Source organism: Tamandua tetradactyla, chromosome 17, assembly GCF_023851605.1.
Source record: "Tamandua tetradactyla isolate mTamTet1 chromosome 17, mTamTet1.pri, whole genome shotgun sequence".
Classification (NCBI taxonomy): Eukaryota; Metazoa; Chordata; class Mammalia; order Pilosa; family Myrmecophagidae; genus Tamandua; species Tamandua tetradactyla.
Window position 1 is genome coordinate 79,818,835 of NC_135343.1, and position 18,067 is coordinate 79,836,901.

Here is an 18,067-nt window from a genome sequence, read left to right on the forward strand (position 1 = left end):
ACAGATTATTTGTCCATTCTACTATTGGTTCATGTGAGCTGTTTCCAGTATAGGGCTATCACAAATAAAGCTGCAATGAAAATTCTCACACATGTCTTTTGGTGGACATAAATGCTTATTTCAGTTAGGTGTGTACACAGGCAGAGAATCTCTGGGTAACAGATTATATACACTGGGAAGCATTTTTCCAAAATGGTTTTATTAATTTACACTCTCACCAGTAATCTAAGAGAGTTTCAATTGCTTCATATCCTGGGCAATACTTGGCATTGTCAGTCTTTCATTTAATTATTATTACTATTATTTTTGTATGTGGACATGAGAATTAAGCTTTTCCACCAGCTCTTTAGGGAAGGAAATAACATATTTAAGAAAGCAAAGATAGGAAATATCTGTTCACCATTTTTTGTTGCCTTGAATCTTTAGCTTGGCTGTCCTATGGCTTCTGCTTTATTGAATTTCTTCCTTCTAGGTTTTGGCCATATCTGCAGGATTGCAAGTGAATTTTCCGTTTTTGCTATCTACAAACACACTAATATCTGCCATTTGCTTATCAGCTGACCAAATGCAGATTAGCACTGGGCGTGAAGGTTAATAGATGAGGTCCAGTTTTCTGGATTATGTTTCACACCTTTCTCCTCACTTCTCACTTCAATCTGGCTACATTTCTATATTCCAGTCACCTTTTGCATAGTAGATATTGAGTAGATATTGAAATGGACAGATACATTCTTTCACTTTATTCCACAAAATTACTTTAAATTGTGTTAACTCCCATTATGAACATTGTGCTTTCCTGAAAAATTGCTCAGAGTTTGTATATTTACCAGAAAAGCATTAATTTGTCCACTTCAATGCTTTCAAATTTAATTGATATCATCAGAGAAAGTAATATTGTGAGCTTCCTAAAACATAAATCTGGACCTAATGGTGCTCAAAAATAAGCTATCAGCTATCTTAAGAAGGATCTGGAACTGCAAAAAGGCATCTTAGCATTCTGATGACTGTTTTGATGATGTTTTGCCTCAAATCTTCTATTGAAGCTGCTGGATAATGGGGACAACCTCCACAAAATTCTTAGAGTAAGTATTTGTCTAAAAAGCAGTAGTTTGGTGGAACTAAGAGTTACAGACACATAAAGCATGTCTGGCAACAAACACATTATCTCTGAGCCTTTCAACAGATCTGCAAAGTTCTCATTTTATGGAAATAGTAACTGAGCTTGGGAGTTAAAATTTTACTTGCCAAAGTTAAATATCTTCTACATAGCATTACCAGTCTTACAAAGCACATATATTTGATAAATTGTTTAAGAAAATGAAAATTTTAATTTTTCTTGACTATAATCAATGCAATTTTAAAGAATCTAGCAAATAAAACCAAATGGGGTAGTTCAGTGGTAGAATGCTTGTCTCCCACCTGGGAGACCCAGGTTTGGTTCCTGGATCATGCATCACTCCCCCGACCCCACAAAAAAAGCACAAAAACAAATGAGAAGGCTGTTTATAAAAAAATAATAATTGTAAGTATCCAGATATCTACAGGGATAGGTACTTGATAATACGTGATAATGTAAAAGAGACAGTGAGTGAGAATTGGGGCCTATTGCTTTTCTTTCTATTTGTTTTTTTTCTCAAATTGCACAGCTTTTGTTTGAAATGTTTCTGACAACTGTTGTAGCTCAATATTTACCTTTTACCCTGCAAATATCTTTGCTTTTTAGAACTTACTTTCTAGTATAATTTGCAATACAATCCATGCTGACCCTTGTAAAATCTTAATAGCGTGGCAGTTTTCTTTTGGTGAAAACTTTGCTGCCTCATTCAGACTTGCATTATTTCTTTTTCATTTTTAACTTTTCAAGTAAATATCTCTGTAATTTATAATTTCCTTTTATATTTGTCAATGCCGGTTAGGTTCTTACAAATTCTAACATTGTGGGTGTATCTGCCTGACTGTGAACAAATGAAATTGCAAGATTCTGGAAGATCGACTTATCTGGGCTCCCTTGTGCATCTCTGAAGCTCTATGTCTTCCTGACCCCCATATCTATGGGGCTGAATTGCAAATTGTGGTGAATTATACCAGAATTTAATTCAAACCATCAGCTTAGCCACAGTTGGTTACATTCAAGAATTTATATATTTGATTATAGAAATAATTAGTGGCATTAAAAATAGACTTATTTGAACATGTGAATAGGTATACCCTAAGCAGGTAATCAGAAAGACTGATAGACTCATCTTATGTCAGGGTATCAGCAGTTTTTTTGACTAAACTTGTTCTGGCTACTGCCTGCTTTCTTTCAATTCTTGAGTTAGAATTCCAATGTTAGTAAAAGGCTCCATTTGTCTGGTTAATAAGGCTTTTACCAGAACTCAGGACACCTCTGTGTCCTGGTGTGCTGCCCTGCACACAGGCCACCTGTGTGCACACACGTGCCAAAGTTATCACCTGAGCCTCATTTCAGGTGGGGTTACTCCTTTCCCTGTTTCTAGAGGGGAAAGAAAACCATAAATCCCTACTCTAAAAGTCGTGGTGTCTGGAAAGATGATAATTTAGTAGTAACCACTACCATTTATTAATTATTTTAAGTTGCAGGAGAGCAGGTGGTTGTTATAAGTATCACTCCTCAGGTCCCACTGACAGCTCTGTAAGTGACCATCTGTCACTTAACTTTAAAACCATTACTGAGCATTTTTTCCCCCAGCTTCTTCTCATCCATCTTATATCTTCTTTACTCCTTGTCTCAAAGATGGTCAAAGCAGTTCCCCGAGTTTCTCTGCTGCATAGGCATCATCATCACAGATGCCCAAAGGAGAATATCCTCTTGTCTCGACTAATTTTCCAAAACTCACTTTCTTGGTACATTTTAGGAAAAGGGGAGCTCTGTGGCTGAATTGCTAATTATGCTTCCTTTTAATACTTTGGATAAAAAGATATTAAATCTTTGGTAAAGAAATGAGCTTTTAGAACACTTGTTCAGAGGATTTTGGGGGGGTATGTCAAAGGGCTTTTGGTTCCTATAATCAATAACAACTCAAACTGTTACTTGTCACATATTATTTTAAGCAAAATAACAACTGTCTACTCCACATTATATGCTTATTTTGCTTTCAGAATATCAGGCTTATTGGAAATAAAGCTTATGAACATGAATTGAGGCTTTCTCTGTCCTTGTATTTCCAAATTTGGTAATTTTAAAATTTCAAATGGACAGCTTTGAAATTAGATTTTTTTTCAATTAGGACAGCTGGCTGTCATCTCTAACACTAAGATGCCTTTCATTGGCAATTTATCACTTCTGATTAGGACTGTGGGAAATAAAATTACAAAATTGGCTTTAGGAATGGCAGATAGAAAAGTTGGAAGCCCTGTAATAATCATGCAACTCTAAGTTTTATCTGTAAAAACATATTAGTAAGGCAACTAAAGTTAGGGAGTTAACAGAAGCTTGAGGTTGGGAAAACTGTTTTTCTGGGAAGGTACCCTCCTGAAAAAGTCTAACTTGAAGTTGGCAGAGGGTGACAGCTCTTCAGTTGCTGGGTAAATGCCAGGAGAGCCACCTGATAAGGTGTAAACACCGAGCTAATGAATATTTATGTCCCATCGGTTTGAAAGTTCTTGGGGACGATCCATCCCACCTTGCCATCATGCTGGCCAAGTGCCTTAGGATCGTCCTGCTGTTTTCCATTGGAATATGCAGCTGTTTTCTTAATTATTATGACACATTTGGCAGTAACATTAATTTGGGGGGAAACCTGCCTGATCAATGCCTTCTGTGACTGGAGACTGGACAAAACTTGTGGAAAAGGACAGAATTTTTCACAAACAGCTACTTTAAGGAAAACATTTTCCACACTGATGATGCGCATCTCTCATCACTGGTGACTCAAAGGTGCTAAGGACTCAAAGACCCCACCCTGCTGGAAAACTGCACGTGGCTTCCTTCTGCTGCCTTCATGCCAGCTACATCGGGCTCTGACCAAGGCTCTGAATTCGAATGTCCCCCTTGCAGGCAGATAAAGAGGCCAAGGAAAGCGGAAGGTGTGAATTGACTGAGTTCTTTTTGCCTCTTAAGAGAAATAATCGACGTCAACAAGACCGCCTTCGTTATAGTCGTACATGTTTAGGAATTACATGTTTGGAAGACAGTCTTCTCTCTGTGGACGCCCTCATTCCTCATCCACTGTACCCTGATTCAGCTCTCCATAACCTCTAAATTTTCCCTTAACTTGGCCTAGCTGATGCTAAAAGTTTCATATATTTACCACTTTACCACACCATCACTGCAATTGCATTTTATTCTTCCTGTTTAACTGCATTTTATTTTAGGAAAAAGGGGTTAGATTTACAGCCTTGGGAATGAAAAGTGTCTCTTTTGAAAAAGAGACAAGAGGAATAAATATTGCATGGCACGTGAGAGCATTAGGGAAACTGCAGAGGCAAGATCTGCGTCTGCTCCCGCGGCTTTCCCAGCATGCGGATTTCTGCTGGCGCTTGCTGACATTTTTGATAACAGCAGAAGTGGCCAAGAGAGCAACAGAAGACACCTGGAGGCTAAATGGGAAAGTGCAAAGTAGAACAAGAAAGTGTTCATCCTTCAGGGATAATAGAACCAGAGGACTGGGACAGAGTTCTCCAAATAACGGGATTGGATTTAAGGGTGCATTGGGGTATTTTCAACAGCATTTATAACTCAGAAAATAGACAGAAGATCTCATCTACAGCACAATTTTAGACCAAACTAGACAATATAAAGTATAAAACATAGAATTCTGCCCTGAATAATGGTTAAGTTATTATGTAAGGTAAGTGCAGTTAATGGTGCAGAAACCAAGTACTATAAGAATCCAGAGTTAGAAAGTCAGCATGGGGAAGAGTGGACAGAAAAGCTTCATGGGAAGAGATGGAATTTGACTTTAAGCTTGAACAACGAATGGGCTTTGTGCTTGGTATGGAGACGAAGAGTGGCAGTGTGAGGCTCTGAAGGCACCAGCACGGAAATGTTGGAAGATTTCCTTATCACCTATCACAGGGTGGTAAGATCAGCAACACTTTACAGAAAGAATGGGACGCAGCTGTGAAGACTCAGTAGCTGAGAAAGTCAGCTACTACTTTGGGGAGTGGACGACGGTTAAGCAGCGATGCTTAAAAGACTTCTCTTTTTCGGCTCCTCTCAACTATGAGAATCAGTGATAATTTCTTTGACTACAAGTTCAGTGAGCAGAAGAGTTGCAAAAGATGTTAAGACCTTGACAGCCAATTTTGGCGGGAGTGAGTGGGCCCTGGTGGTTTGCCTGAGGATACTTTGAAGGTAGAGTTTATTCCATCTCAGAACTATTCACACCTGGAGGTGGCATCTGAATCAGACTGGGTGTGAAGATCTGGAAATTGTTTTCAAAATAGACAGAGACAGGATAATAAAAATCCTGTCACTGTGCCAAATATCCTACCAAATGCCTTATATGAGTCATCAGATCTTTACAGGAACTGCCTGTGTTAGGTGTTCTTATTCTCATGTCACAGATTAAAACTTTCAACTTCAAAGAAGTTATGTGGCTTGTTGGGGGCCCCACATCGCTGGATGGCTGAGCTGGGGTTTAACTTCCAGTGACTCCAGCTTTGCATTCCTAGTTTTTCCACGGACATGCTCTACGTTTGCATGCTCTGGGAGGTACAAGGAACCAAACGTAAGGGGCGATGATACAGAAGTGCATACATTTTTTTTCCCTCAGGGAATTACACACATGAAATTAAGCCAGAAACAGACGTATACAAGACAGCATAAAACTTAGAGCTCTCTTACTGGTTCAGGTTACCTGTCACTGCTGCCAGCAAATAGATTCTTGTTTCTCATTCATTCCATCAACAGGCACTACAATGAGTTCACCTTAGCTGTAAAATAACAGCCCCACATATTTGTGCAGTTCACAAGGCACTTTTAAAATGTTTTAAAATAATCTCCCCCAAGACTCATCAGTATCAGGCAGGGCCGGTATGTTAGGCCCACCACATTGGAAAGGAAAAGAGGTATTTTATTGGCAAAGCTAGCAATTGAATCCAGTTTTTGCTACTAAATCAAATGGCATTCTTAATTCCCACTAAGCTTGTCAAATGCCAGCACTACATTAGACATTTTGGGTTTTGGACACCTGAATGAATGGACATGATCTGATCAGTGCTCCTTGCTCTGTCACTGTCCATTGTGGCTACTACAACTTGAAATTCCTTTCTAATTTTTTTTTTCAAACACTTTCTCTCCTTACAATAATTTCTTTATCCTTTTTTTCCTAATTCAGAATAATTCATATTTCCCAACTAGCTGTTCTTGGAGTGGTCTTAGGCTGTTTCTAATTTTTCCTGCTTTTTTCAGTTCTTTGCTTTAAGATTTCTCTGTGAATCTAAAGTCACCGCTCCTCCACTCCAAATGGGATAAAAGAAGGATGACATTCCTGATGGGTGGAAATGAGGAGTAGGAACCCGGTGTCAATGAAATCATCTGTATATCTTGAATCATTTTACTAAGTCCACACAGGGTTAGTTATTTCATTTCATTGAATAATTTCATTTCATTGAAGGGGCAGAAAACCGGTGCTGAGAGAATCCTGGCTTCGTAGAGTGCACTGGTCTTTCCTTCAGGGTGATGGACTCCTTTTAGAGCTTATGTGGTTGCAAATTGGACTTGTGGCTTGTCACACAGCCTTGACCTGGCTTTTAAAATTTTTTTTTGCATGGGCGGGCCCCTGATCCGAGCCCAGGTCTCCAGCGCAGCCGACGAGAATTCTGCCACTGAGCCACCACTGCACCACCCCACTGTAATACTTGCTAAATCCACCTATGGTCTCTTTTTTCCTAAATAGAAATGTCAAACCTTCTTTAGGGAAAGTCCTTATTTAGTCCTTTAAAATAGTACCACTTCATTCATGGCATGTAAAAAATGTATTAAGATTGTTGTTATGATAAGGTTTCTGTTTTCTGCCCTATCTGCTGACTTGTATTTCTTCAATGATGTTGCAACATATTTTAAAAGAAACTCAATTTTCCAAAGATTTGCTCATTGTTTTAAAACCTTATCTGGCTGACTGCTCATTTTTCTTTTATCCGTTCATTTTGTTTGTTTGTTTGTTTGTGTGGGCAGGCGCCAGGAATCCAACCTGGGTCTCCGGCATGACAGGCAAGAACTCTGCCACTGAGCCACCATGACCTATTTGGCCGCCCTTTCAGCACCCATGGCCCTTAGAAGTGCTGAGAGCCTCCTGGAGCTGCTCTTCCCCCAACCCCTGCATCCTGACAGCCCAGCCGCACTTAGCTCTGCCACTCAGAGCCAGGGAGTCGATCAGCCTCAGATCATTTGGCATTGCACACACCCGTAATCAGTCATTGTGGCAGCCTGGGAGAGGGAGAGAAGAGCATGCGCTTTGCAGCCATTCCAGAGCAATGCAAGGCTCTGCCTGCAGGGCCCCCTGTTGCTACACGTTTCCTTGTTAATCTTTTATCCTGCAGGGAAAAGCCTCAAGTGTTCTCCTACCACACCCTCATCAGGAGACGAGAGAGGGCTCCTGTGACGTGTGCCGCTGGCAGGAAAGGAGAAAATGCAGTGGGATGATTATCTTCAGCATTCACTACACTAAATGCATGCGCCAGCCTGGGACTGTTCTCACACACTCATAATATAGTAAGAGGAAATTTCCTCACTGAGAAAAGTACGTTCTGACTCTGAGATTAAATAAAAATAATTAAAAACAAGGAAGCAAACGGAAGATTTCCTGTGGCTCTGTGATACCACAGGGTTCTAAACAACTGAAAAGGAAGAAATATACAAACACAGAAAAGAGAACCTGAGGAAATTGCGGGAGGAGTGAATGTGAAAGAAATCAATAGGGAAATTCACCTCCCCTAAGTCTAATACTAAGGAAGCTCTATTGGAAAAACAAAAATCACAACACCGCTTCCTCGGGGAACGTGCAGAAGCAACCGGCAAATATTTTTAGAGGAAACTACTCTGGAATTTAAAATAAAAATTAATAATCCAGCTGACAAAGACCTATGGAAGGTGTTTACGTATTCAGTGGGGGGAAATAAAATCAATGAGAGAAAGAACATTCTGCATTTATACACAACACATGCTTTATGCTACTCCAAATATCTAGTCCTAACACTGTATTTTAGTTATTTGAAATGATTAAAGACCAGCTTAGTCCATTAGTTTTTCTTGGGATGGATGATAGAGTAAAATGGCAAAAGAATATTTTGCTGTTATTTACAAACATTGAAAGGCTTGGAGAATATACCCATCTGTCTCAGAAAAAAAAAGAACAGCAAATTCACATTGCAGGTTTTATTATATTCTTCTTGATGCTTTTAAGCATGCATTTTTAAACAATAGGGTTCAGACCAGGCTGCTATTCAGCCACAAGCACAGGTATACCGGACAGGCTGCTCATCACCAGCGTCCTTTCTCATTGGTCAGTGCCCAGACCCAATCATCTGTAAAATATTTAGAATATTACCCTGAGGTTGGGCAGCTAGTAAACTGATACCTTCTGTACAACCTTCAATAATCTGAATTATTGCAACAGGCTTTGCTCAAAAATCAGAAGAGCAGCGCATTCTATTTTCACATTGTCTTCATTATTTAAGATAGAAAAAAATGGTATTTCCTAAGCGCTCTATACACTTTCTTTTAAAAAAGGAAAACACTTATTAATGAGTGCAGAATGAATGTAATATTTTCATGGCTTGGTATTTTGAATTATCTAGACAATAGATATTTTCCTTTAGCCTCCAAGTAAACATGCTGCCTTGTTTGCTACTATTAAGGACAATGTTAAGTATCAAAATTGCAGTTATATAAAAATTCTTTCATTTAAAAGTTTTCTTGAACAAACATACAAGAAAGCTAAATCTGGTACAATGAAAACATATTCATGATTTACTTGTACAGAAAATACAAGCAACAAAGACAAAATAATCGTATCTTTTCATATACAGTAATTGCAAGGAAATGATATTACATTGATTATTGATATCGAGACTAGTTTCTCCTGGAGTGATGACAGTGCTTTACTCCTCGTTTAGCATGGGTTCACCACTGCAGGCAGTGGTTCCAGTGGTGAGACCAGGCTCTCTTCTGGGTTTGCTGCATCTACCTCTGTTCCTTCATGAGATGACTCTGACCCTCTCATGAACAGTGACAGGTTGATCAGGGCCCAAACTGTCCGGTTTGAGACGGTAGCCGACTGAGAAATCAGAGAAACTGAGTCCGAGCTTAAAAATTGTATTGTCCCGGGGCGAGGTTCCCGGTCCGGGTGCTCAGGGTGGGGCCGGGGAAGTCGCGCCCCCCTAGGGGTGGTGGGGCTAGAATAGGCTGGCTAGTGGGGGTGCCGATGATGCCCACGGGGCCTCCTGCGGTAGGGTAGGAGTTTCGTGTGCTTTAGGGCTGGGGGCATAGCTACGGGCCGTGTGCAGCAGGCATAGCTAGGGGCCGTGTGCAGTGGGCATAGCTACCGGCCGTGTGCAGTGGGCGTAGCTAGGGGCCATGTGCAGCAGGCACAGCTAAGGGCCATGTGCAGCAGGCATTTACACGGGCGTAGCTACGGGCCGTGTGCAGCGGGCGTAGCTAGGGGCCATGTGCAGCGGGTGTAACTACAGGCTGTGTGCAGTGGGTATAGCTATGGGCCGTGTGCAGCAGGCATGACTACAGGCCATGTGCAGTGGGCGTAGCTAGGGGCCGTGTGCAGTGGGTGTAGCTACGGGCCGTGTGCAGCGGGTGTAGCTAGGGGCCGTGTGCAGCGGGTGTAGCTAGGGGCCATGTGCAGCGGGCATAGCTACAGGCTGTGTGCAGTGGGTGTAGCTATGGGCCGTGTGCAGCGGGCATGACTACAGGCCATGTGCAGTGGGCATAGCTAGGGGCCGTGTGCAGTGGGTGTAGCTAGGGGCCGTGTGCAGCAGGCACAGCTACGGGCCGTGTGCAGCGGGCGTAGCTACGGGCCGTGTGCAGCGGGCGTAGCTAGGGGCCGTGTGCAGTGGGGTCCTTTGTTCGTCAGGGCAGGTCCTGACTGGCTGAGTGTGCACAGCTGTACGCCGGATGGTCACGGGTTTTAGTTCGGGTGGGGACCTTCCAGCCAGCAGCTACCGGGCCAGGCCTTACACTAACTGTACTCCAAGGCTATTGAACAGGACGATAATATCAACGGCAGATATTAAGGTTTTTTTCTGAGCACGCTGTATGGCGGAGTCCCATTTCCTCCTTTTTCCATGTGAGTTTCCCCTTATGCAGCACCGTTTCTTGAATGTGTTGGTTGGTTGGTTTGGTTTGGTTTTTCGTGCTTGTTTTTGGGGGAGTGCATGGGCCGGGAATTGAACCTGTGTCTCCCACATGGCAAGCGAGAATTCTACCAGTGAGCCGCCCTCACACCCCCAAATGCTAAGTTCCTATTATGTACCAGCCGTTATTTAAAATGCTTTATCCTAATCTTTACAAAACTCCGTTAAGAAGTTTTGTTACCATCCCTATTTTACAGATGAGGAAACTGGGCAGTGAGGTTAGGTCCTTGTGCAAAGTCTTGTTAAGTGGCAGAATTAGTGAGAATAGAGTGCTGTGACCTTCAAATGCATTGACATAAATTCCAACCTAATAATCCACTGAGTCGTGGCACGTTAACATTGGTAATGTTTCATGCGTAGATGTTGGCTGTCATACCTGGAGAAATGTTTCATGCATAGATGTTGGCTGTCATACCTGGAGGAATGTTTCTTTGGAACCGTCTCGAGAGACTGGTTCTGGGCTGGGTGGCCAGCGAACCGTCCGTGTGCTCGTGGCTAAAGCTGTAGAGCTCCCTTTTCTATAGCTAGGCCGTGGTCCTCCGCGAGCTGCATCTCAGTCAGAACCAAGTCTGGCTTTGCACGGTTTCCTGTCCCTAGACCAGTGCTTCCACTGCATCGCCTTTGCCTTTTGGAACGGTGCTCCTCCCCAGGGAAGTTTCATGGATATTTTGTTGTTACAGCACATTTTGGTACCTGCAGCCTCTGCTTACTGCCTGCAGCCTAAACCGTCTCATATCCTGGGCATTTCTGCACCATTTTGACCAATTTGGTTTCCCTCTCAGCAGTGCTTTTATATCTATATATAAATATACTGCAGAAATAGACCACAGAGCACTTGTTTGATTGCCTGTGCAAATTCAGCATGTGCCTGCTGTGGACAACCATCAGGTCTCAGCTGTAGAATGACTATTGTGCTGTTAATAACAACCTGTTGGCTGTTTGTTCTTTCCTTTCCCTTAACAAAAATATCCCCCACCACCCTCGGGTTACTCTTTTTCATCTCTCCCATGTTATTTCTTTCTATAACTTACCAATATCTGAAACAATAGTTGCAATGAATATTTTCTCATTCCCTCATTCATTGGTGTATTTTTACAAAGGTGATGATCAGTTTTATGTGTCAGCTTGGCTAAGGCTGTGGTGTCTGCTTGTTTGGTCAAATACTAGCCTAGATGTTCCTGTGGAGATGTTTTGTAGATGTGATTCGTAACTACCATCAGCTGACCTTGAATTAAGGAGATTACCCTCCATAATGTGGATTGGCCTCTTTCAGGTGAGTGAGCTCTTAAATTGAAGGTCTTAAAAACCACGATTCCTGGAGAGGAAATTCTGCATGAAGACTATGGCATCAGCTCCTGCAAGTTTCCAGCCTGTGGACCTTCCCTACAGATTTTGGGCTTGCCAGCCCTGTAATCGCGTGAGCCAATTCCTTAAATACATATATATATATGTATATATATATTGCTTCCTCAAGAAGATTCTCTGTCCTTCTGGAAGAGTTTTCATGAGATTATTTGTTGGTATTTCCGAGATTCTCAGCCCTTAAACCAACACAGCACTTTTGATTTCTTAGTCACTTACCAATTACCTTTTTGCAACTTGGAGACGGTGGGGCTGTCTTCCCTTCAGCTAGTTGTTTTCAGAACTTTCACCCCCTTCCATGCATGTTCGCATCTTCTCCGTTTTTAGGAATGTGTTGCCTACATTGCATTATGGGATCCATCTTCAGTTCCCTTCTCCTGCCTGCCATCTTCACTGCACAACTGCTGTTCCCTCAGGGGAACTGCTGCTGGTGGGGTCTGGCCACACCCACATCCTCTGGAGCTCCAGGGCTTCCCCTCGCAGGGTTTGTTGATATGTGGTCCATGGCTTTCCCTGCCCCTCCCTGCCCCACCACTCCCCTCTTCCTTGTTCTCATCAGAATTGCATTCCTTTGCTTTATTTCATCTTTAAAATAAAATTTCTGTTCTTTTTCATAAATTTCTTCTCCTGCATCTCTGAGGATATTAATGAAATATTTTTCTGTAATGTTCTCTTCCTCTATATATTTTTTCCCTTCAAGTTGCTAATTTCTTGTTTGATTTTTTTCCTTTACTTTTAACATTATATAACTTTCTTAAGATAGTTTGAGTGAGGTGAACCTAGGTTATTTGCTTGGATTTAAGAGGAGAACTGGGATTATTGTCATTGAATGTACACTTACTCTAATTTTGCTGTAGGCTAATCTATCAGCTGTTTCTTTGAGGAAACTCTGAAACCATCCACTTTAGGCCAACTCCTGAAGACTGGTCAGATTTCCCGGAGAAGGACTTTCCTGATTTCTTGTCTGGCTGCTTATCTGAGAGGTGAGTGAAGGAACCAGTTGAGCGAAGGCCTCAGTGCTCAGACTGTTCCTGGTCCCTGTTGTTGGTAAAGTGTCCCTGCCTTCAACCTGTCCCCCAGCCCTGGTGTCCCCTGTATGACATTCCGCAGGGAAGACGTACAACTGTAGTCTTCCAACAAGGCGGGAAGAGATGCTGTGTGGAAGAAGATCTGGCTCCATCTGGAGCAATCTCTCTGTTTCCATGCCAAACTCTAGTTCCTGTTGCAGCTGCATCTGTGTGTCCCCAGTTCTTTGTGGGTGAGAATTAGCAGCTAGATCAATTGAAGTGCTGCTCTGCCTTTTGGGCTGCTTTCATTAGTTTAAAAGGTTTAAAAAAAAAACAACTTTTACTGTTGTTGTAGTGAAATTTTGAGGGAAGGAAAAGAAAATTATGACTTTTAGTCCACTGCCATTACCCAAAAAGGGCTCAAAATTAGCACTGGAATAAATACAAAAGAATATGAAAATTTTGACAATTTCTAGGTCCTGCATTTTTTTTTCTTTGAAGCGTCTAATATTATCCTTTCTATGTCATAATTAGATTTCTCTTATTTTCCAAGTCCCTTTGCCAGCAAATAATCTTGTTTTCCTACAGGAGGGATGCTGCCCTTTACTATATTACTAATCTAATTTGTAGAATAGTGCACATCTTAGGCCCTCTTAACTTTTGAAAAATTACTAGCATACATTAAAACTATAAAATTCATCTTTGACATTTTTTTTCCAAATCTTTAAATGAAGGGGTATTAATCGCAAAGGCCTAAGATTAAGTTTTAACTATAACACATGAGTATTTCCACTTTGAGAAAGATTGTTTACTCTCTTCCTTCCAACCTCAGTTTCCCTTATTGGGTTTCTTTTGCTAATAAGGCTGCCTATTGTTTTTTGAGACAAATCTGATTATCTGATCATTTTAACATATTTTGAATCATTTATTACAAAATAAAGTACCCCAAAACTCAGTGGCTGGAAAAACATTTTATGTAGTTTATAATCTCATGGATCTAGGAATGTGGGCAGGACTTGGCTGGGAGGTTTGTGTCTGATCCACATGACATCTTCGGGGTGGCTGGGACTCAAGGGTTCAGTTGCAAGATGGCATCTTTCTGACACTGAAGGGTTCCTCTACATCTCTCTCCATCTGGTATCTTATCTTCTAGGACCTTTTCATGTTTCTTGGGTTTTAACAGCATAGCAGCCTCAGAGTGACCAGACTTCTGACACAGCAATTGGCTCCCTCCAGAACAAGTGTTCTAGGAGTGAGTTTTCGAAGGACAGGGAGAGGAAGCCGAACTGAGCTTAGAAACTGGCAGGGCATCACTTGTGTTGGATTCTGTTGGTCAGACCCATCCCAGAACCTGCCCTTACTAAAGGGGAGGTGACAAGGAGACCACTCCTCAATGGGAGAAATGATGAAAAATTTGCAGCCATCTAATCTGTTAATCTGCCATACACATATGTGGGAAATATATACACATTTGTTCACTCATTCATCAGTTGATGGACATTTATATATATGTATATATATACACATATATCAACTACTCATGCAAATATTTGACTAATTTTAGAACCTAAAGCAATACATACCATCATCCTTTGCAATATGGGTGATAGGGATATAAATATCTGCTTTACATATGAATACCTCTAATCCCGTAATCCCTTTCCTTTCTGTTGTCTATTGATTTTATTTTCTCTGCATACCTTTAACTGGTATTGTTTATGACCCAGAGCAGGAAGGACAAAACTTCACAGACTGAACTTTATTGAGGGACATCCAACTACAGTAGGACAGTGCTGGGAGTGCCACTCATTCCCAGAGAATGTGCCCATGTTGGACCATTCCTCACATCAGATGAGAAGGCAGAGCAGGAATGCAAGGTCCCTGCCCAGAAAATGGCATCTTTCACACCAGCAGCAGCAGGGGCAGCAGCCACAGAAACAATTATTTAATACCAGAAAAAATAACTTCATGGAAAAGACATGATCTGGCTGATCTCACTGCCTAAACTTATACAGAATGATTCTATTTTCTGTGCGTTTTTCTTACTTTTGAAATTGATCTAATGATACTTATCATAAGGAGTTATTCTGAGGTTAAACTAAGGACACATGTCATGAAATCCAAGATCAAGGCTTTGGCAAGACCATCCCTTCTCCCAAAAAAGCCTCATCCTGGTGCTGGTTTGCTGCACTTGGGGTTGGCTGGCATCACGCGGCGATGTCCTCCTGTCCTCCTGCTCTTCTGGTTTCCACCGACTTCTGGCTTCTGGCTCCTTATAAAGTCACCAGAACGCTGGGTTAAGACCCACGCTCATTCATTTAGGCCACACCTTAACTAAAAGCAACATCTTCATGAGGTCTTTTTGACAATAGGTTCCCATCTGCAAGAATGCAGTTTAAGGTTAAGAACATGTCTAAATTGGAGCACGTAATTCAGTTTACCACACATCTCTATGTATTTTAATATGTGTACTTTAAATAAAATAAATTCTTTAACAACAAAATTCTCTGTAGCATCATGGCATGTGAAATTATCAATAATAATTAGTATTGTTGATTACCTATTAATGCCATCAAATATTCTGCCAGTCAACATTCACATTTCCCCAATTGCTTTGTAATTATTTTTTGGTCTGCTTACTTGCATTAGGATTCAAACAACATCCATAATTTGGTCAATATATCTTCAAGTGTCATTTTTAAAATAAACTCTTTTTGGAATGATATTATATTTTAGATTTACAGAAAAGCTGCAGAGATTGTACAGGGAGGTCCTGTATATCCTTCACCCTGTTTCCTCTAGTGTTAACATCTTACATAACCATGATACCTTTGCTAACATCAGTACAATACTGTAAACTAAACAACAGACTTTATTCGGAATTCACCAGTTTTTCCGCTAATGTCATTTTACTGTTTCAGATTCCAGGTCAGGATTCCACATTGTATATAGGTTTAAGTCTCTTTTAACCTTAATTTTCCCTTGTATTTTTTTTACCTTGCAATATTTTTAAATTAAGAAAGCAGAGGATTTTTTCTTACAAAGTTTCCCAGTGTGTCTTGGAATTGCTCATCTATGCCTTTTTTAACATGTTGCTGCTCTGTCCCTTGAAATTTCCTTAAATTGGTCTTGGAATTAAAGGTTTGACCGAATTCAGGTTCAATTTCTATAATTATTTGGTTAATGTTGACAAAACTAGTTAACAGGCACGGCTGGGTGATTTCAGGAGAGGTTTCATAACCTTTGGCTTTCTCTCTTTCTGAAGTTACCAATAACTGATAAGCATTGCTCAGATGCATTAATTCTTTAGGGGTTGCATATTATAATTTTGTCTTTCTTCATTGGGTATTAGCTGAAATATTTCTATGAAGAGAAATTTCCCTTCTTCAATTATAGAATTCATATAAAAAAGCAAAAAAATCCTATAAAAAATTCATTATTTACTAGTTTTCAAAGCCTTTTCCAGTGGTGAGCATGAGTGAAATATGAAAATAAATCCATGAGCTCATGGATTTAAAAATATTTTATCTTTTAAACAGCTGCAATTATCCTACGAATGCTCAAATTGTCCCATCTTTTGTATTTTAGGCCTTTTGATAGCCTTAGATCTGTACTTTCTGGTACGACATGATTTTTCCGATGTATTTTTAACTTTTCCCATCTGAGACTTGGGATTGGCTATTTTTCAAAGAGCCCCCATGCCTTTGCCTGGGTAATGGTCAAATGGGTGCCCATGGTACTCGTTATTTCCGGATTGGCCATTGTGTCTAGGCTTTTTCAGTGGGAAGATTTAAAATTCATATTTAACAGCTTTATGGAGACATGATTTACATGGTAACCTCACCTGCTCAAAGTGCATAATTCAGTAGCCATAATCTAAGGGTAGAACATTTTCATCCCTCCAACAAAAAAGGGTTCAGCATCCCCATCCCTCACCCTTTCTCCCCAACCCCAAGCAACCATTAATCTACTCGCTCTATGTATAGAATTACCTATTCTGCATATTTCACATAAGAAGGAATTATATGTCATATTTTGTAACTGCCTTTTTTCACCTGGCATCATGTTTTATGAGGTTCATTCATGTATATAGCACACATCAGTGCTTCATTCCTCTTCAGTGCCAAGTAAAGTTCCATTGTGTGGACATACCACATTTGTTTACCTGTTCATCAGTTGATGAGCATTCAGGTTGTTTGTACATTTGGCTGTTATATATAATGTTGCTGCAAGTTTTTGCATGGGGGTGTAGTTTCATTTCTCTTGGTTATTGACCTAGATATAGAATTGCTTAGTCATATGGTGACTTTATGTTTGATATTTTGAGGAGCTGTCAGATTGTTTTCTAAAGGCACTGCACCATCGGACATTTCTACCAGTAACGCATGGAGATTCTTTCTGCACGTTGTTGCTGACACTTGCTCTTGTCTGTCTTCCTGATCACAGCCCTCTGAACGTTTACCAAGTGGCATCTCATTTTGGTTTCAATTTGTATTTTTCTAATACCTAATGATTGAGCATCTCTTTATGTCCTTATTGGTCCATTGCATACCTTCTTTTAAGAGCTATCTACTTAATTTTGTTCCCATTTGAAAATTAGGTTATCTTTTTATCATTGAGATACGTATCTTCTTTATATATTCTAGGTGCAAATGTCCTATCAAATATATGAATGCAAATACCTCCTTGCTTATGTGGGGTGTCTTTTCACTTTATGGTATCATTTGAAGCACAAACCTTTAAAAACACTTTTGATGTAGCCTCATTTACCTATTTTTTCCTTTTTGCTTGTGTTTTTGGTGCTGTATCTAAGAAATTATTGTCTAACACAAAGTCACAAAAATTTACTCCTGTGCTTTTTTCTAACAGTTTTGCAGTTTTAGTTCCTACATTTAGGTCTAAGATGCATTTAGTTGATTTTGTGTGTGATGTGAGATAGCAGTACAACTTCATATTTTTGCCAGTGTATATTCAGTTGTCCTAGCATTGTTTGTTGAAGAGATTATTCTTTCTCCATTGAATTATGTTGGCATCTTTGTTGAGAAGTACATATTTCTCAATTATAAACATGTAATGTTAATTCTGGTTTAAATAATCAGTTATACAACTGTGTAGTCTTTCAAATATACTCACAATCTTAGTTCTCAATGACAACAACTTAATCATTTATTTAAATGATGCCATTGCATGCGTACAGGGTCTTAGAATAGTACCACCATGATAACCACACTGTCAGTACTGAAAAAGTTTGTTTATTTTTAGCAATAATTTTGTCTTTGAAGTAAATCCCACTAGGAATGTACAGTAAATTTACAGTATTTCATGGTCATTTGGAACATTTCTTCTCTCTCTGCTTATGCTACCAAATG

General features: G+C 40.3%; 1 long non-coding RNA gene across 3 annotated transcripts; it reads left to right on the forward strand.

Moving 5' to 3' along the window:
• Nucleotides 1–10,019: 10,019 nt before the first annotated feature.
• LOC143661439 (uncharacterized) lies at nt 10,020–15,279 on the forward strand. Of its 3 annotated transcripts, none has more exons than XR_013164585.1 (3): nt 10,020–10,262; nt 10,690–12,674; nt 14,426–15,279. It is a non-coding gene; the product is annotated as an uncharacterized LOC143661439 (long non-coding RNA). The 3 variants fall into 3 exon arrangements; XR_013164586.1 differs by having other exon boundaries at nt 14,431–15,279; XR_013164587.1 differs by lacking the exon at nt 14,426–15,279 and having other exon boundaries at nt 10,690–11,746; nt 12,549–13,482.
• The last annotated feature ends 2,788 nt before the right edge of the window (nt 15,280–18,067 follow it).